Below are 21,485 nucleotides of genomic sequence, written 5' to 3'. Positions count from 1 at the left end.
TTTTTTAATTGCATAAAAAGACAGTACCCTTGATGTCTGCTCATTTACCTAAAAATTACATTATCTGTTAATCATTTCCATTTGTCTCAGCAAATCAACATCTCCCCAATCCTAGTTACAACTCCAACCTTACTTGCATTACATCTTGCTTCCAAAGTGGCTAATATTTTGAGATCTTTCCATGCCCTTTGTTATCAGGAAATAGTTATTTTTGCCAATTAGTAGGCTCAGCACTTATCTACTGGATTTATTATTGTGATTAGACCTTATTTATTGGCCTGGTGGCCAGGAGGGAAGGTAGGGTTAGATCCAGAAGGTACATATGCTGTCTTGGAAAGTAGAAATTTCTGCAACAGCTTTAAGCAGAAACCTTTAACTGGGAGCAGTGGAACCACTTCTATAAGTCCCAGGGAATTCAGAGAACATAAGGATTCAAGAATTTTAGAATAGAAACTTAGATATTCTTAACCATTTCTCACCTTGACATAGCAAGTTTGCTAATATGGAGAATTCAACTTTAACAATTACCTTGTAACTGTAGATTACTCTCAGCTTTCCATTGGCTTACTCTAATATATAGATTCCCCCCAGGCAACAGCCATCCAATGTCACAGCACTTATATTTACAGTTTTCCTCAAACCTCCAAAACACCTGAAATATTGCACCCACTAGTGCATTCCTTTGCCTCAATATCCCATCCCAAATCCAATTCACTGTTCATTTGTTGAAAGTATTAATAACTGCCCTGCTATAGCATGTCAAGAGCTATCCATATTCCAATCACTACCAGTGATGGAATCCTCACAGCTAGCTTGTCTGTCCAGCTCCAAAATTCCATTTAGTCATCTATTTTCTAGTACCACTCCCAATTCTGACTCGTTGGGTTCTTCAGGAAGTAGACACTGAGATTCTAAGATTTGTGTGTAGAAGTTTATTGGGCAATGTTTTTGAGAATACTTATAAAGGAGAAAAGGAAGTAGAACTGGGCAGAAAGGGCAAGTGGAAATATGATCTAATTGCAACATGGCTTCAGCTGATCCCCTTAGAAGCTATGAAACTGAGATGACTTTTAGAGGTTATCTCAATCCAGGCTAAAGGGCCAGCTCTTCGTAATACTACATTAATTAGTCCCTGGCTGAAGGCTCCCTCAACCGTGGGAGGTGATATAAACTTGAGAATGATATGTTCTTTCAGTCAAAAGCAGTTATTGGAGAGGGACATGGCCATGAGCTGTTAGCTCACTCACAGAATCTCAGGGGATGAAAATCTGGATCATGAGAGATTTGGATGGTACAGCCCAGCATTCACTCCACCATCTCTGAAAGGCTCTATCAAATTCCATCCTGTTCTTCTAAGGTGGAAATATCCTTATTATTCTTCTGAACTCTCACTGAACTTTGCTATATATTTCTCATGACATTTTCTATCTTCTATATTTCTAGATAAATCTAATCTAACCTTTTATATTTAAAATTCCTTGGGTGCACAATTTGAGTCTGATTTATCTTGAGTTCTTTACGAAGTCTATTTCTGTACTTTCTCATTGTTTAATCAATATTTGTTTCATCTTGTAAACTTCTATTCATCTTCAGATCTCAGCTTACAAATCATTTCTTCAAGAACTTCCCAGCCTCAGAAAGGTTATTAGTGTTCATAGCATCTTGTACATGTCGATCATTGCATTAATTACAATTACACTTAATTTGTCACAGAAGTAGTTGCTGGTAAGAAAAAAAAAAAACATGAGGCAATATCTATGTATCCTTTTCACCATTTTATCTACAGAAATTAGCATGGTTCCTAGTGCATAACTAGTTGCCAAATAAATAGTTATTAAGTGAAAGGTTGAATGAATTAATGAGTAAAGAAAATTCCCTTCAGGATGAAAGTCACTTGGTAAAGAATGGAAATTAACAGTCATTATTGAATTGGTTCTTGAGCTTTCCTTCCTCCCAAGACTATGCCAGGATCAGCAGCACCAAGAAGCTGTTTTAATGAGAAAATGAAAAGATCAAAGTATTTTAGGCATTGATTGCAGGGCAGAGCTGAGCAAAAGACTCCAGAGAGGTTGGTCATCTGGAAAGCGTGAGGACCTTGAACCTCTGAAGTTACAGATAAGATAAAGGGACACTTTGTTATGAATCAGGAATGCAAGAGGGGAAATAGTACTGTTGAAGCCAAACTTTGTCTTATATGCTACTTGACCACATCCCTCCACCAAGAGAGGATTGCATTTTTGTATTATTTTTAGTATTTCTTAACTTATTGTTGTAGAGGATGGACTTTAGTATCAGAATATCTAGGTTCAACTCCTCTGTAGACCATTTGTAAAATATGCTGTTTTTGAAAACTCAGTTGGGCTCACTTTCCTCATTTATAAAACTAAAATTAATAGAAAAAGCTACCTCAGAGCTATTGTAAGGAACACACTTAAAAACCACAAAAGCACCTGGTAGGTGGTAACATCACCCCTTTGAGTAGCTCTGAAAGTGACAAGCCAGGCTCAGAAAAGGACATCATGGCATTTACTGCTAGTTTATGAACCGCTTTTTGTGGATACCTTATTTGGGGAAGTTAAAAGCACCTTCATAATCTAAATGGTTATTTTAAATAATTAAAATGCTTTAGAATGAAGCACCTAGTATTAGCAGGGTGCTAGTACACTCAATGACGGCCTGCTGACTAATTGGTTGATGTTCTTGGCAGTTAGGCCAGAAATTGGGGGAGGGAGGTGTATTTGCAATTGTCATAAAGCCAGGTCATTACCAAATATCAATTATAATGTCTCATTGTATATTGAGATTTAGGAAAATAACTGGCCTACTTCTCCAGGTCAAACTATTTTCAGATCTTGTCTGAGTTTTCTCATAAGCAAATGTAATCTTTCTTTCTTATGTGATTGCTTTATGAGGAAAGTCTTAGGGTCCACAGGTCTGATTAAGTTGCTGCTCAAGAAACCCAAGTAGATTTGTGACTGCAGGTAAGGGAGTTGAACCCCTTACCCTTTTGCCCAGATGACTGTGAATATAAAGCACAGGCTAAGAGCATCAGTAAAGCTCTCTTCTAGCCCTAACTCTTCAAGGTGGCAATGTGAACTTGGACATGCTAGGCATGCCTCTGTTCTCCTCTACACAATTAAGAATCCATTTCAACTAACATTCGTCAAGCACCTACTGCAATCAAGAAACTGTGCAGGGAAGAGAATGTGATTCTAGGATGCATTCAATTGTTGCACAGAACCTAATATCAGTGGCTTATTTTTTTAATCTTAAGGTTGACTCCTTCTACTTTCAACCCAATTTCTTCACATGTCTCCTCCTTCCATTCACTCCCTTGCAATATATGTGTACATGTCTGGTCTTCCACTCAAGAAAAAGTTCCTTTGGGTGTGAGGACTCTATGATAATATTGTTTTTACCTCCTGTCCTCACCCTTGGCGTTGGTAAAGTGGTTAGAAATGGTGAACACTAGATGAAATTTAACTATATAAAAATTTTAATAGCTATCATCAAAAGGGATCTGGTAAGTGTCATAATGGAATTTTAAGGAATTTGCTCTGGATAATGAGTTTATTAAACTTCTAATGCATTATCTCAAAAGGCAACTGTAGCCAAACCAACATGAGTTTGCTTCTTGGTGAGTTAGAAACTGCACCAGGGTGAGTTGTCATACAAAGAAAGCTTCATTTGCAGCAAATAAGGAGTTCATGGGGAATGGCTTACAAAGCTGTGACTCCTGGAATACAGGGTGGATGAGTTCCTTTTATCTAGGGTTAGAATAAATATTTAAGTAGGGAAGACTTGCCATCAGAGGTAGAGGCAAACACAAGGTCATATCACACATGCTCTTTAAAGAAACATGCCTATACATATACTTTATGCTATATGAGGGAGGCTTGTGCTCTCCTTGGGTGGAGATGTTAGTGTTATAGCGAAGTACAAGTGTTCATTTGTCTTTCTAGAGATCGCTCCATAGTCCATCTGGACAGGTGCGAGTCAGAAGTTAAACTAGCCTGAGTGGTCTGGGCCAGCTGGAGGTCTTGACAGTCACTGTTGCTGAAAGGCCAGTTTCCTCTTTCCATTTACGTGAGCTAAGATATAACCTGTAGGGATGCGTGGGTGGCACAGTCAGTTAAGCATCTAACTTTGTTTTTGGCTCAGGTCATGATCCCAGGGTTGTGGGATCAAACCCCCCACATGGCGTTCCTTGCTCATTGGGGAGTCTGCTTGAGATTCTCTCTCTCTCTCCTCTCCTCTCCTCTCCTCTCCTCTCCTCTCCTCTCCTCTCCTCTCCCCGTCCTTGTCTTCTTTCTCTAAAATAAATAAATTTGGGGAGAAAAGAAAAGATATAAGCTGGAAAGAAGAGCTCAAGGAAAAATGTAGGACAAAGGTGAGTGAGCACAAGCAAGTGGGCAGTAAAGGTCAGGTCTTTGCATCTAGTTGGTGACACAACTTTATGAGACAATTAAATATCATTATCTTCTGTGTAAACAATTCAAACACAGAGTAACGTAATATTTTGTAGATCAAGCCTGGATTCAAACAAGAGTTTGTCCAATTTTAAGTCCTATAATATTTCTACACGAGTATGTTTCCCAGGGTATTACACATGAGAAAGAACATTTCTAGAGGGGAGGATTGGAAGGAGTTTTCCAGAAGTGGTGATATTTGAGATAGATCTTGAGATTAGACAGGATTCTGAAAGAGAGATAAGACAGAAACATGTGGGCAGCCCGGGTGGCTTAGCAGTTTAGCGCCGCCTTCAGCCCAGGGCATGATCCTGGAGACCTGGGATCGAGTCCTTCATCAAGCTCTCTGCGTGGAGCCTGCTTCTCCCTCTCCCTCTGTCTATGCCTCTGCCTCTCTCTCTCTCTCTCTCTCTGTGTGTGTCTCTCATGATTAAATAAATAAAATCTTAAAAAAAAAAAGAAAGAAAGAAAGAAACATATTCAGCAAAGGTCAGAAACTGGGGAGCTTGGCATATGATTGGAGAAATAGTAATCCAGGTGAGCTGTCATTATGGTACAAGACTAGTAATCAAAAAATATTGTGATTGGAATATGATGAGAAATTATTCATAGACTTTTGCTCTTTTAAAAACATATGTAACAAGTTATGTGGGTCCTTGCTCAGAATGCTCCAAGGTATTTCCATTTCACCCAGACTAAATCCAAGACCCTTTCTACATGATCCCCATGGCTGCCACACCAAATTCAGTAACTATCACTTTTTCTCTTTCGCCTGCTGAATTCCATTTAGACTAGTTTCTTTGCTACTTTTTCATCCCACCAAGGCCTCACACTTCAGGGTGTCTACATTGGCATTTTCTGAGTCTACACATATCTTTCTGTAGACAGTTCTATAACCTAATCTTTTGATATAGTCTAGTTTCTGTTCAATGGTCATCTTAAAAGTTGGCTTACCTAGCCATGCTATCTGAAATAACAACCCCCTTTACTCTCAAACCATTTTACCTAGCCTATTTCTTTTCCTATTAGTTGTCCCAAACAACATTAAAGTAACTGCCAAGGTCACCAGAAACAAGAATCCTCTGAAAAAATGTCCCAGCCAAGAGGATCCTAAGAGGACATGATCACTAAATGTCATGCAGTATCTTGGATGGTACTCTGGGACATTAAGTAAAAACTAAGGAAATCTGCTTAAACTATGGACTTAAGGTTAATAACATATCAGTGTAAGATGTCAATAATAAGGAAAACTGTATGAGAGAGCTCTCTGTACTTTCTTCATAATTTTTCTATAAATCTAAAACCATGCCAAAATAAAAATTTGTTTTTAGGAAAGTTGTGTGTATGTACTTTTTGATGATTGTCCATTTTCCTAGAAACTCTTGTTCACTGCTTTATTACTAGACTTAGAACAATGCCTGGCACATAACATTGGATAAATATTTGTCTAATTAATTAGTCAATTAATTACATCATTTATACCTTACACGAACCCTATGATGGGCTTAAAGATCTTAATATTTGCCAGGTTATACAAAGAGCAAGAGTTAGAACCAAGATTTAAACTCAATTTAAGCCAATTCTAAAGTTCATGTAGTTAACCAGAATCTGGAACAGAGAAAGGAAATCAGAATACTGAATTTGTATTTAGCATAGGTGCAGTAGGGAATCATGGATGGTTTTGAGTAGAGACAGTAGCAAAGTAGATCTTCAGAGTGAAGAATGAATTAAGAAGAGTAAAACCAGTGATGGAAAGGCCAATTTGAAGATTATGACACTGATGCAAATGAAAAGATAAGACATCTAAGTCAGGTGGCAATGGGAATAAAAAGAAATAGGTGTAAGAGATATTATGGTCTAGGAATATACAGGACTAACAAATGACTGAAGGTAGTAAGCAAAGAGAAAAAATAGAGATTAGACTGAAGTTAGGAATCTGAATTCCTAGAAAAGTGCAAATACCATTAACCGGAATGAAGAATAGTAATTCCTTCCTGACTGTCCTATGTTTCTACATACTTCAGTTGGTTCTCATAAATATACAAAAATAGGAAATTTCCTGAAAAAGTTAAAAACCACACAAAATGTAAATTATTTTCAATATGATTTTATTTGTAAGATTCCTAGGCAAAAAGCCAGAACAGCAGAGTTTATTATGCCATCTTAGTATATGTTTTGCTTTATCTGACAGAGTGTGAAATGTTTTAATTTATTCATGTCTCAGGTTTAAAACTTTGGTAAGAAAAAAAAAAAAAAAACCTGTAGAAAGAATATTGAGACCTCTGGTCTCCGCATCAGTTTGAGGTTATTAATGATTGTTATAACTATTATTTAATATCTATCTGAGACTAACATACATACAACCTACAGAACGAATGAATGATCTGACCCTGGAGCAAAGTAATTTTTTATGATCAATAATCTATCATTAGCATAGTGTTTATTTTACGCATCTGCAGACTTTTTGTCACCTGAATTGTGGTTTATAAGTATTAACCTATTGATCTTTGCTGCTCTTCCATCCTCTATAAGAGTTTCTGATAAACATCACCACTTCTTTTTTTTTCTTAGTAGGTGAAGGACAAAACAATAAAGCCAACCTCTAGATATCTGATGACTGGACATTGTTATAGAAGATTCAGAATCCAAGGTTGCCTAACCACATAAATTCCTCAAGCTATCCTAAAGGCTTACATTTTAGTTTATCCTTAAAATTCATGCTGATAATATGTTCTTTTCAATGCAAATCTAGAATGAGTACAATAACATAACATACATATTTTACCCAGCATCATGACTTGTGACTTACATATGCTTTATAAATTATCAAATAACATGCTGAAAATGTACTTGATCTGTTTCACAAAGATCTACAGCCATTTATTTTCTTTTGTGTTTTTTTTTTTCAAGTTTTAGCGGCAATTTATTAAGCAAGGCTTCCTGATTTCTTCCCTGGAAACGTGTCTTTCCATTCTTTGGGGAGTTCATTACACTGGATAGCAATCTGATTTCATTTAGGTAGTGAAAATCAGCTTTTTGAATGATCAAAATAATATACCCTTAAAAATAATAAAAGAATACATTTCCAGGAATCTGAGAAATCCATTACGTTTCCTAAACTTTTTTTTTTTTCTAATTCAGTTTGTGTGGATTTTCCAATAGAAGGCTTTATCTGGTCTATTTTTTCTCTAATTTATTTTGCTGAAGTAAACCCGACACAAGACTGAGTCCTGGCACCAACATTTGAGTTATACTTAATGAAAATTTAGAGCACAAAAGCACTTCAATTATTCATATTTCCTGACTGATACTGAAAAATGGGTGCATATATGTGTGTTCTTTTGATTGGGTTCAAATTAGCAGTGAGCTTTTGAAAATTGGTCCTTAGTAACTCCCACAAATGTCTTTTTACCAGCTTATCTTGAGCAAAACAGAGACTTTCAAATCAAACTTCTATTTCATCTATTTCTTTCTTTATTACTGAAATGAATAAAGTAATTTTGCATGGAAACTTAAATGCTTATCAAAATTGGGAAGCAATAAGTACAATAATAAAGCCATTTGTTAGAAGCTTCCTATATTAATATATTATATTACTACAACTAGAGTGATACATTTGTCTTCTCGTAGGGAGTTACATAGATTTTTTTTAGGCTGTGAACCCAGACGTGTCATGTCTGTGCAAGGCAAAGAACCAAAAATTATGTCCGGTTGAACTCACTGAAATTTGTTTATGCAAAGGAACTTTAGAGTTAGGAACCAACAGCCCTTCATTTCATCACTTGCAACACAGACAAGACTCTCAGTCATAGGTCTGACAAATCCACATTCAGGTCCATATGGTCATTTATCCTCCCTATGTCTTTGAAAATAAAATACTGTGAAGGCGGCATTTGAGTTTTTGGTGACAAATTACTTTTCTCAATGGAATCAAAGGCTGTGGCCATCTGCAGTGAAATAGATGAGCCACAGCTGGCTTTCATAATAATCAATCCTGATTGCGGCAGGACCGTGGCACTTCTGGATTGATTGTGAGGACCCGCTGTGACAAACAATACTGACCAATTCAGCCACATAGGCAACCAGTTATTTCTCATGTTTAGACGCAGACTCTATCTCATGTCATCAGAGGGAAGGGAAGAGATGAAAATCATCTAATATACTTTGGTCAATAGTGGAAACCTGAAAATTTAGAAAATTCTTAAATCAGATTTGGAGATCTAAACTATCTACATGATAAGCGGATAGTGAGACTAGATTTATGTTTTACCAGCAAAATGGGGACTCATAGCTGACTAGGAACTTTTCTCATGCCTCTAGACCTACACATGCATCTTAATGACTACTTCCTTATGAATAACTCCTGCTATAGGCATGATAATACACTTGATTCCATGTTTTCTATGTCCCCCTGGTGCAGCTGATTCCACTAGGGACAGACCACGAAAAGGCAGGCAGTTCATAAGCATGGTAGCGACTTGTGGTCCAAGCCAACCAAATCCTCTTTTGGGAATTGGGAATGGAGCACCTAAGACACTGAGTTAGTTAACTGTGCTGCATAACTTCAAAGGTTGGGTAAACTGTTATAGGCCAAGCATTAGTGGCAGAAAAGGAAGAGTAACAATGGCTAACTAATGTTGAATACTTATTCAATGCCAGGCATTATGTTGAATGCTTATCATCCATTCTCTAACCTGAACCTCACATCACTATTAAACCTGTTGATAGATGCTATTTATAACCCTAAGTAACCAATAAAAATTCTGAAATTTGGAGAGATTAGCTAAATCCCCCCATCATACGGATGTAAAATAAAGACAGACCTCTTAACTGTTTAGCTATAGAAGTGAGAATCTTGGCAGGAAGGGTTAATAGAGAAAGAGAGAAAACAGAAGCAGAAATAATCTTACTATGTAGCCTGGAGATAGTGGTTTTTTGTTTTTTGTTTTTTTTTTTTTTTTTTTTTTTTTGGCTTCTGAGCTGCAGTTCCTCTAGGTCTGAATATTCCTAGAGGATATTGATCTCCATCCTCAGGTTCCCATGGCTCCCCACTGTGTCTCTAGATACATGCACAGTACACAATACTTTGAGTAGAGCTAATTGAGATAATTAAAGCAAAGGTCATATTTGTCCTCATTTCTTCAGATACTCATTTCAATATTTGGTAATTCACTTTGATTTCAAAGATTTGACTTCAGTATTTGTATTTTCCTGAATAAAAGATAACCAAGTAGTGACTGTGAGTAAAGGTGAAATCTGGATTTTTTTTCCAACAATTTCCTACTTTTCAATTTCCCAACCAAGTCAGAAAATGTTTATTTATTATTAATAATCTACATGATTTGAATATACATGTGCTTCTTCTTCCCTCTAGAATCCCTTTTGTATTCTGATATATTAAATCTGTTCCAAATGAAAAGGTCACTAATGGCCCCAGCCTGTCATAATGTTTCAATCTTGGAAATAAAACCCCAACTTGGAGATAGCAGAGCTGGTCCCTTTCTTCACTTTTTAGCAATTAGTTAAACTGTTACTCTAAGGATGAGGCATTGGGGGATTTATACTCAATATTCTTTTCTCAAAGCCTAGAAAAGAAGAATGCCTGGATAATGGCAGACAGCCCGAAATTTCTAAAGAAACCTGCCTTCTTATGTAGGAGCGACATTCAAAGGAGAACAAAAATTTTGTACTATTTTATGGCTTACACTATTTGTGCATTTCAGTTCCCTAGATTTTATTATCCTACACTTTGAGGATGGGAGTCTTAACGTCATTGCCAGGTTGGGTTAATTCAAGTTTCAACTGTTCAAAAGCAAGATTCTGCAAGGGCTCCAACACAGCCGCATGGCTCAGTCTGGGCCAGGCCTCCATACTGTCTGGGAGCCCGTCAGCATTTGGGTGCTCCATGTTCCACAAGCAGACAGTACAATCACTGTCTCTTCCAGAGAGTCGACTACTGCTATGTTTGGCAGTAGTTAACTGTTTAAGCAAGTGTAGGATACTGGAATAGCAATTTAAGATGTATAATGAGACACAGAAATAGTTCCTTAGCATTTTCCATTACTTGTATAATGCTTCACTCACCATCATTCCCCTAAAATTGTTTCTCTTTGTTTCACAGGGGGGAGGAAAGAAAAGGTTATTTATTGCAAAAATGTAAAGACTCCTTTATTCTCTTTGATATTGTTCACAAATTCTGTGTCATTATAGACAAATTGTTGAGAAGATTTGCAGATAATCTTGTCCCAATTTTCTTAAACTCATTCCACTGTATTTTTCCCTTAGAGTAATGTCCTCACTATAATGGAATTTCAAATATATTAGCAGATATTGCCATCGATTTTCCTCCACATCAAATGACTATTAAATGTATATGTTGCATTTGTATAACTAAAAAATGTAAAAATCATACACACATTTATATTTTACATAATTCTACCCATTTCTATAGCGTATCTTTGAGGATTCATGGTTCATTTTGCATTTCTTTGAGTTGTAGGGCTTTTGCTACACTGGAAAGTTCGTATTGGGGCAGGAGAAAACAGCAAGTATATTGAAAGAGAAATTGAGAATAATAAACTCACATGCTACTTAAAACCTAACAAAATTCAGCTCCTTCATTATACACATACATTGAAGTGTCTGATCAGGATTAAGCCAAGGTATATACAAAAATATACACTTAAATATATATTTACAATATATTTGTACATATTTACACACATACATATATGTACACATGCATACATATACACACAGAAATACACACGTGCATACATATATATTTAAGAAAAGAGTCTATTGAAGTAATATTCCATGTTCACATCAAATGTTTTCAGGAATAGTAAAATATCTTCTTGTGATAAATGTTACAGAGATAAGACATAATAAAAGGGCTAGACAGTGATGGAGGCATCATGCTATCATGAAACTGGAGATAGCATCTATCACAAGGCTCCATTTAAATACAGAACTGCCAAACTGAGGGACTTTGTTTTCAGTTTAAGGGAAGATCATTCCAGCTGGAGGATAAAACAAAGGCTTGCTGGTTGTGGTCAAGTACAGGTGAGGGGCCGAGGGGCAGCAATGCCTGGAAACTGTAGAGGGTGGTAAGACAAGCAGTATCTCACAGGTAATGGAAGTGTTTTGTATTCTACTTGGGAAAAGGGGGGAGGATAATAGGAGAGTTCTAAGCAGAGGAGTCAGCATGATGTGATGCACATTTTTAAGGCTTACTGTCTCACGTTTGAGTTTTTTAATCACTGTGTGTTGTGAGCTCGGGAGGGCATGCACCATCCACTTGGCTGTGGTGTACTATGCTCGCTCAACTGTCTAACAGGAGCCTGCTCCACTCATTCACTGTACCTTCTTTTTTTATTTTATGGAGGTCAAATTGGTGTATATTATATTAGCTTCAGGTGTATAACATAATTATTCAATATTTGTATATACTACAAAAGTGATCACCACGATAAATCTAGTTACCGCCCAACACTATACAATTGATCCCCTTAACTCATTTCACTAACCCGCCCTTCCTCTCTGAAAACTACCTATCTGTTCTCTGTATCTGAGTTTTATTTTGTTTAGTTTTTTATATTTCACATATAAGTGAAATCATATGGTGTTTGTCTTTCTCTGTCTGACTTATTTCACCCCCTGTGTCGTCACAAATGGCAAGATTTTCTTCTTTTATATGGCAGAGAAGCATTCCATTGTGTATTACATCACCTCTTCCTTACCCATTTATTCATCAACTACACTCAGGTTGTTTGCGTATCTTGGCTGCTGTAAATAATGCTTCAATTAATATAGGGTGCATATAGCTTCTTGAACTAGTATTTTCATTTTTTTTAGGATAAGTACCTAACAGTGTAATTGAGGAATCAACTGGTAGTTCTATTTTTCAGTTTTTGAGAAACCTCCATACTCTTTTCCTTGGTGTCAATGCCAATTAATAATCTCACCAGCAGTGTATGAGGGTACCCTTTCTCCACATCCCCTCCAATATTTATTATTTCTTGTCTTTTTTGATAATAGCCATCCTAACAGGTGAGGTGGTATCTCACTGTGGTTGTGATTTGCATTTGCCCGATGATTGCTTGCTATTGAACATCTTATTATGCGCCTGCTGGCTATCTGTAGGCCTTCTTTGCAAAAATGGCTTAGCAACTCTGCCCATTTTTTAATCACACTGGTTTCTCTAATATTGAATTTTTTTTTAGTTCTTTACATATTCTGGATATGAACTCCTTAGCAGATGTATGATTTGCAAATATTTTCTCCCATTGAATAGGTTGCCTTTTCATTTTCTTGATGGTTTCCTCTGCTATGCAGAAGATCTCTAGTTTAATGTAATCCCACCCATTTATTTTTATTTTTGTAACCTTTGCTTTTGGAGTTAGATCCAAAAGTCCAATGCCAAGACTGATGTCAAGGAGCTTGCTTCCATGTATTCTTCTAGGAATTTTATGGTTGCAGATCTCACATTCAAGTCTTTAAGTCCATTTTGAGTTAATTTTTACATATGGTGTAAGATAGTGGTCCAGTTTCATTCTTTTGCATGTGGTGTCCACACCATTTATTGAAGGAACTGTTCTTTTCTTGACTGTATATTCCTGGCTTTTTTGGTCACAAATTAATTGAGCATACATGTGGGTTTATTTCTGAGATTTCCATTCTATTCTATTGATCTACATGTCTGTTTTATGATAATACCATACTATTTTGGTTACTATAGCTTAGCTGTATAGTTTGAAAGCAGGGGGTGTAGTAACTGCAACCTGTTCTTCTTTCTCGAGATTGCTTTGGCAACTGGGATCTCTTGTGGTTCTATAGAAATTTTATAATTATTTCTTCTAGTTCTGTGAAAAATGCCATTGGAATTTTGGTAGGAGTTGAATCTGTAGATAGCTTTGGGTAGTACTGACATTTTAATAATTTAATTCTTCCAATTCGTGAGCATAGAATGTCTGTTCATTCTTTAATTTTTTGCATCAATGCGTTGTAGTTTTCATGTCATGTGCACATGTAGTGTACATGTCGTTCACCTCCTTGGTTAAATTCATTCTTAGATATCTTACTCTTTTTTTTTAAAAAAAATTTTTATTTATTTATGATAGTCACAGAGAGAGGGGTGTGCAGAGACACAGGCAGAGGGAGAAGCAGGCTCCATGCACCGGGAGCCTGATGTGGGATTCGATCCCGGGTCTCCAGGATCGCGCCCTGGGCCAAAGGCAGGCGCCAAACCGCTGCGCCACCCAGGGATCCCTATCTTACTCTTTTTGATGCAATTGTAAGTGGGATTGCTTTCTTAACTTTTCTTTCTGATAATTTGTTACTAGGGTATAGAAATGCAAACAATTTCTGCATATTAATTCTGTATATTAATTTAACTTTACTGAACTCATTTATTACTTCTAACAGCTTTTTGGTAAAGTCTGCCAGGTTTTCTATACATAACCAATATTAACTGTGAATATTTCTTCCTTTCCAATTTGAATGTCTTCTATTTCTTTGTCTTGCATAATTGTTGCAGCTAGGACTTTTCAATACTATGGTGAATAAAATGGTAAGACTGAGCATCTTTGTCTTGTTCCTAATCTTAAAAAGGAAAGCTTTCAGGTTTTTACCATGCAGTATGATGTTAGTGTAGTTTTGTCATGTATGGTTTTTATTATGTTGAGGTAGATTCCCTCTATACTCATTTTTGATAGTTTTTATTATGAACTGATGTTGAATTTTGTCAAATGCATTTTCTGCATCTATTGAGATGATTATATGATTTATTTTATTAATGTGGTAAGTCATGTTGATTGATTTGTGATGTTAAACCATCTTTGCATCTCTAAAATAAATTCCACTTGTTCACAATGTATGATCCTTTTAACATATTGCTGAATTTTATTTACTAATATTTTGTTGATGATTTTTATATCTATGTTCATTAGGGATATTGGCCTATAATTTTCTTTTTGTGGTATCCTTGTCTGATCTTGGCATCAGAGCAATACTGGCCTTGTAAAATGAGCTTGGAAGAATTTCCTCATCTTCAATTTTCTGTAGAAGTTTGAGAAGGCTAGCTACTAAATCTTCTTTGAATGTTAGATAAAATTTACCGATGAAGCCACTTACTTCTGTACTTTTGTTTGTTGAGGGTATTTGATTAATTTCCTTACTCATAATTGTCCTGTTCAGGTTTTCTATTTCTTCATGACTCAGCCTTGAAAGATTGTATGTTTCTAGAAATTTATCCATTTCTTCTATGTTGTTGACATACAATTGTTCATAGTAATCTGTTATGATTTTAATATTTCTATGGTATCAGTTGTAACTACTCTTGCATTTCCAATTGTATTTATTTGAGATTTTTCTCTTTTTCTTGGTAAGTCTAGCTAAAGGAAACTAAGAGCTAGAGCTAAAGAACCAGCTTTTAGTTTTATTTATCTTTTCTACTGTTTTGTTGATTTTTACTTTTATTTAGTCTCTATTGCATTTATTTCCATTCTAATCTTTATTTCCTTCCTTCTACTAACTTTGGGTTTTGCTCATCTTTTTCTAGTTCCTTTAGGTGTAAAGTCAGATTATTTATTTGAGTTTTTTCATTTCTTGGGGTAAGCCTTTGTCACTACGAGCTTCTCTCATAGAACTGCTTTTGCTGTGTCCCATAGAACTGCTTTTGCTGTGTCTCATTTTCATTTGTCTCTGTTTGTTTTTTAATTTTTTAGTTCCCTTTTGATGTCTTCATTGTATCATTGGTTATTCAGTAGCATGTTGTTTAGTCTCCACATATTTGTGATTTTTCTGGTTGTCTTTGTGTAATTGATTTTTGATTTTATACTATTGTGATTGGAGAAGATGTTTCCTGTGATTTCAATCTTCTTAAATTTACTGAGACTTGTTCTGTGTCCTAACGTGTGATCTATCATGTGCACTTGAGAAGAATGTGTATCCTGCTGCTTTTGGATAGAATTCTCTGTATATAACTATTAAGTGTATCTAGTCCATATGTCATTTAAGGTCAATGTCTCCTCATTGATTTTCTGTCCAATCATTCACTTTACCTATCAGGACCCCAATGGCATTTGAATTTGTGACCCTTATTACAGGCTCTTACAGTTTCTGCCTTCTACGACATAATAGGAAACTATTCTTAAAACACAAGCTCAAGCTGCTACCCTTTATGTGTCATTTTTTTCTTCCGATGCACCAGTTTTCCTCAGACATTGCCATGTTCACATTCTGAATTGTAAAATAGTTCTAAAACTTCCACGTCTTCTGGGACTTGTTGTGGCATTCAGAATAATTTAGGTCTAAAAACTAGACTTACTGGAGATCTTGAGCTTGTTGCCAACTAGAGACTAGATTGGTTCTAAGGATCTTTTAAATTTATCTTGAAGAGTTGGGACAGGACCCACACCTAGACAAGGTCAGGGTCATCCTTAGGGAATGAGGAGGTCAGCCATAGTACCTCATAAAATATATTCCTTCCCAAACATACTGTTATAGAAACAGCAGTTGAAAATTCACTTTCAATAGAGATTTGAAAAGGGAAAGAAATATCCAAGAAGCAGACTACATATGTTTAGATATAGAAAGAAAACAGTACCCCTTTCTTCTGGTAATAACAGGTGTAAGAGTTATTTTGTGGGGGTCGGGGGTAGGAAAGAACTTCAGGTTTCTTTTTATTACAATATTGCTTCCGTTCAGCTTCCTTCTTGGGTAACAAGCCTGTCAGTGAATTCAGAACTCTCACTACTCTGCACAGGACCTACAAGACACCCCAATTTAACATTTGACAGAATATCAAAATATTTATCTTCATGGGATTCCTAACACTGGTTCAACAACACTCTAGAATTGAGCTCCTAGAATCTATAACATTCTCCAAGCAAATTTCATTTTTATTTGCTCTTTTTAATATGAATTACCAGTTAGATTTATTAAGCATGTACTCTGTGTCAAGCACTCTGGGCTCTGGATATTAGGCCTTGGGTATAACAAGATTAATAAAAACTATTCATTCCTTGATGAATGCATGTTCTAGTAACATAGACGGAACTATAAATAGATAAATGGTGATGTAGTCTATTAAGTGTTATTACTGAGGTAAAAATAAACTGTGAATACACAGAGGACACTACCTTGCTGAGGGAAGATCACATGCAGAATTGAGCACTTCACTTTTCACTTGTCATTTCACATCTCTAACGCATACTAGCATCCAGGAAAAAAATAATTTCATGTATCACAAATCCTATAAGGTTGTAAAGGTAAGATAGTAGACTGGCTTCAATAACATCCTAAAGACATTGAACTATATGCCATAGCAATGGGAACCCACTGAGAGTGTGTAAACAGAGGAGATACTTGATCATAATTACCTTACCTCATTGATACCCCTAGACCAGGCCTCTCCTCTGAGCATCTGATTCATAATCCAACAGCCTCTATTATTTACTTCTCTACTTGGATGTATCACGGATTTTGCAAACACAACGTATTCAGACTTCTTGATTTCTTTCTAATCTATTTCTTCCCTTAATCTTTGCTATCCCTGACAGTGAGTGACATGACCATCTACCCACGGCCTTAGAAGCCATTTTGAGGTCTTCCTTTCTCCTTATCCCCCTTCACCACATCCTTTAATTTTTCTACTTCCAGGTTGTATTTTGGATCTGTCCTTCCTACTTTATTTCCATTACTATCATCCAAGTCCACATTCATGCTACATGTTTACTATGACAAAGATCTCCTCCTGGGGTTTCCCACTTGAATGTATGCCTTTCTCCAGGACATCCTCTATAGCAGCCAAGAGTCCTCCACTTTTTGATACCGTAGCACCTAGTTTATATACTTCATGAAACATATTGCAGCCTGTAATCAGATAGATGATAATGATGCATGATAGATAGATAGGTAGGTAGATAGATAGGCAGAAAGGAAGACAGATGGCTGTTCATTGCTCCTTTAATGTTTGCCTCCCCTATTATACCATTACACTGCAACCTCTATGGGGTCTCTTTTATCCACTGTATCCTCAACATCAAAGTGCTCAATGGACTTTTGTTGAATGAATGAAATATCTTTCTCTTTTTCCATCATTTTTCCTTTAAACTTACGTAACTAATTTTCATATACTTCCAAGCTATTTTACTTAGATGTCTAAAACTTCCCTTCCCTACCACTTTTTACTAGGCCCAAAGAAAAGTAGAAGAGATAACATTTTATCCACCCCCTTTCTTTTTTTCTTTTCTTTTTTTTTTTTTTTAAGATTTTATTTATTTATTTGACACAGAGAGAGAGTGCACAAGTAGGCAGATAAGCAGGGAGCCTGATGTGGGGCTCAATCTCAGGACCACATGATCATGACCATGATCATGGCCAACGCTTACCCAACTGAACCACTCAGGCGCCCCTATCCACCCCTTCCCACTGCAAAGCTAAGAAAACAATATTTTAGGGCATTTGCAAATGCTGTAATGTGTTTTTTAACTCCCATTGATCACTGGATTTCTTATAAACCTATCTATGACCAATTTCTAGATTTCCTGGAATTTTTACTTAAATAGATACCCATTTATTCTATCATCAAAATGAGGCAGATAGTTAAGTTTGCTTCTCTATTTTCATGTCTTGAGCAAAATGAAAAACAAATAAAACTTCCATTCAAACAGTTTTTAAATATATAAGCAATATAGGTAACTTTTCATTGCAAGTACACATAAACATTTTTCTTGTGTTATTTCATTCCCAGCTTCTAGCCAAAAAGGAAAAAAAAAAAAAAAAGAAGACTATTCTTGCAATCTTTGCAGAATTTCAAGCCTTAGTCAAAGAAGAAAATCCCAAAAATCTTTTCAGAAATCCTATTTGGGCGCTATTCCCAGCCTAATTTTGCAGACCAAGATGTTTGGGCAGTTCTGGTATGCCAGGGATAAGCAGTTGAGGATTTTTATCTGAATCAAACCCAAACTCCAACCTTAATTAAAATACCACAACATTGTTTAACTCCTTGACTATGTTAGACATTGGTTTAGTTGAACTAATTCCACTTCTGGAATACAGTCTCTCATTTATGTTCCTGCTGATTGCTTATATTTTCATTTCAGCTCTCCCATTGCTTTTCAAAGGATAGCAGTATTGTCTCAGTTTTTGTTGCTATGCAAACATCTCTGGAGCTACATAAAGAAAACAAAATTACTAAAGCCGGATTACATAGATATGGTAACGGAAACTTCTGGAACCTTCTGTTTTATCCATTTTTCCTCCTCTGGTGACTGAGGATAGTGCAAAAGATGTCTTGTGACACTTTATTTATATTGTCCTATACATTTTGGAGAAAGGAATACTGACTTTATATACATAAATTGGCAAGTTGCATTTAATGTTGACATTTAGGTGCATAGTCCCCTACGTAGGAAGCATGAACTGGTAGGATTAGTGCAAACTCTTTATGTGCTTATACCACCAAGTAAATATGTAATTGATGCTTAGAAGTTGCCATTTTGCAGGAATATGCCCTAAATTCTTTGAAATCCCACCAAAGAAAATCAGCAAAGGACACATGTTCTCTGTCCCTCATCCCAAGGCCGCTTTACATGCGTATCCACCGTTTGATCCTATTCCCTTCAAACCTTCTTTAAGCCTCTAAATTTTAACTTGCATTACCTGTTGCTGGCGCTGCTGCTATTCCCTCATTACTATTTCACTGGGAGTTCTGGAGCCTGGTATGAAGTCAAATATAAAGTGACAAGTGAAAACCAAGGGGTTTCAAAGTACAAATTGTATATGATCTTCTTGCCATAACAGAACAGTGTCATTGTCCTGTAAAATTAGAGAATCTACTCTTCTACTCCAGAGAATTAGCAGTATGACTGCTAGTCGACAGCTAATAGGAATTCTGGAGAGATCTGGAAGGTTCCCTGGGAGCAGAAGTAGGGAGTTCCTAGATTTCCCATATACTTTCCTCAACTCATTGTATCATTTATTAAATTGAACAATTATTTACTGGCCATCTCAGGCAAAAAGCAATGAGAAAAGCTCACAGATTTCTCTCTTATGGAGCTCGGATTCTAATTGGGAAGATACTTAACAAACAAATGGCAATGCTATAGAGAGAAGGAAGTCAGCAAAGGAAGACAGGACTGAGCTGAGAGTGGGAATGTTGGGCAGCAAATGGCATTTTGATGGAGTGATCACTCTACAATCAACACATAAAAGACATTTCATAAAAATCTTGAGCCATGCAGACAAGGTATCTCGGAGAAGGACATGCTAGATAGAAGGGACAGTTAATTAAAGGACTTGAAAAAGGCACCTGCCTTATTATATCTACAAAGATATAAATAAAATCACATTCACAGGTTCTGGAGGTTAGCATGTGAACATATCCTTTGTGGGTCCACATTCAATCTGTTACGTGGAGTTCTGAGTAGAGAGTGGCAAGATCTGACTGGTGTTTTAGCGGGTTCATTCTAGTTCCTGTGGGGACAATGGACCATAGGGAGGCAGGACAACTGCACAGTAGAATCCGATAGACCATAGGCCACAAAGTGACAATTCAAGTGAGTGTGTAACCTGTACCTGAACAGGTGAGAAGTGGTTGGATTCTGATCAGATTTTAAAAGTACAGATGACAGAATTACAAAAGACTTTAGGTGAAATGTAAAATAAAAGATAGAGTCAAGGGTGAATCCAAGGTCTTGGATCTAAATATTTGTGAGTTACTTTTTTTTTAAAGATTTTTATTTATTTACTCACGAGAGACACAGAGAGAGAGGCAGAGGCATAGGCATAGGCAGAGTCATAGGTAGAGGGAGAGGCAGGCTCCCCGCAGGGAATCCAACATGGCACTCGATCCCAGGACCCTGGGATCACAACCCGAGCTGAAGGCAGACGCTCAACCACTGAGTCACCTAGGTGCCCCTATGAGTTACTTTTGATATATATGGTAGAACTGTCTCCTTTTCTATAAAGCTTTTTATATTTGGGGGGTCATGGTCATGTGCTAGCTGTTAGTCCTCGTCTATCAGGTCTCAGGATGGAGATCATTTTCCTCTGGCAGCCTTCTCTGACTTCAGTAGTTTAGATCAACATGTCTCTATGCTCTGCACCCTACGTTTATCCCTATTATAACTCTTTAGTAATTTGTTTTAGTTTGCTTTTTCAAACTACCAGAAGTTAGTGACTTGACACAAACAAAAACATGTAGTTAGCTCACAGTTTTACAGGTTGACCACCGCCTTATCTTGACTGTGCTTCTGGTCTGGGCCATGGACTACTGGTCTTGTCTGGACTTGCTCATGCAGCCACAGTTACCTTATGGGTCAGCAGGGACTGGCTGACTCATAATAGCCTCAGGTGAGACGGCTGTGATGACTGGGGTCTCTCTCTATGTGGTCTCTCATCCTCCACAGGCTGGACAAAGCAGTCCAAGGGTTCCAAGAGTGTAAGAGTGAAAGCTGCAACTACATTCAGAACTGGCACAATTTCTCCTCCAGTATTAGTCAAAGCAAGTCCCAAAACCAGTCCAGCATCCAAGGATGAGGAAACAGACCTCCCCTACCTATAGGAGAAGTTACTAAGTATTGCTGTGATTTTTGCAATCTACAGCATCACTTAATACAATTGCTTATTGTTGTGTCTCTCTTCCCTGCTAACTACCCCATAAGCAGGGACACAAGGCTCTCCTGTTTCCTGCTGTATCCTAAAGCAATAGATGCTGAACACATATTTTTTAAAGAAATGAAGGAGTGAAAGGATGAGTGAGAGAATCAGTTTATAGATAAACTAAAATGCAAGTCAGTCTGCACTTCTCAGGATCACTTTTTTTATAAATTTTTTTTTATTTATTTATGATAGTTACACAGAGAGAGAGAAAGAGAGAGAGAGGCAGAGACATAGGCAGAGGGAGAAGCAGGCTCCATGCACCGGGAGCCCGACGTGGGATTCGATCCCGGGTCTCCAGGATCGCGCCCTGGGCCAAAGGCAGGCGCCAAACCGCTGCGCCACCCAGGG

At 37.0% G+C, this 21,485-nt stretch overlaps 1 long non-coding RNA gene across 4 annotated transcripts in view; it reads right to left on the bottom strand.

Annotated features, from left to right (window-relative positions):
* The window catches only part of LOC112679118 (uncharacterized), a 56,837-nt gene extending 36,026 nt beyond the window's left edge, over nucleotides 1-20,811 (bottom strand). For 2 of the 4 annotated variants that reach the window (XR_003148126.3, XR_003148127.3), the window contains exon 1: nucleotides 20,689-20,770. This is a non-coding gene — a long non-coding RNA (uncharacterized LOC112679118). Of the gene's footprint in view, nucleotides 1-19,136; nucleotides 19,193-20,688 lie in introns of all 4 variants that reach the window. The other 2 variants (XR_003148129.3, XR_003148128.3) reach the window with 2 other exon arrangements.
* Between the last annotated feature and the right edge of the window lie 674 nt (nucleotides 20,812-21,485).

This window comes from Canis lupus, chromosome 6 (assembly GCF_003254725.2).
Source record: "Canis lupus dingo isolate Sandy chromosome 6, ASM325472v2, whole genome shotgun sequence".
Lineage (NCBI taxonomy): Eukaryota > Metazoa > Chordata > Mammalia > Carnivora > Canidae > Canis > Canis lupus.
This window is presented reverse-complemented; position numbering and strand designations above follow the sequence as displayed.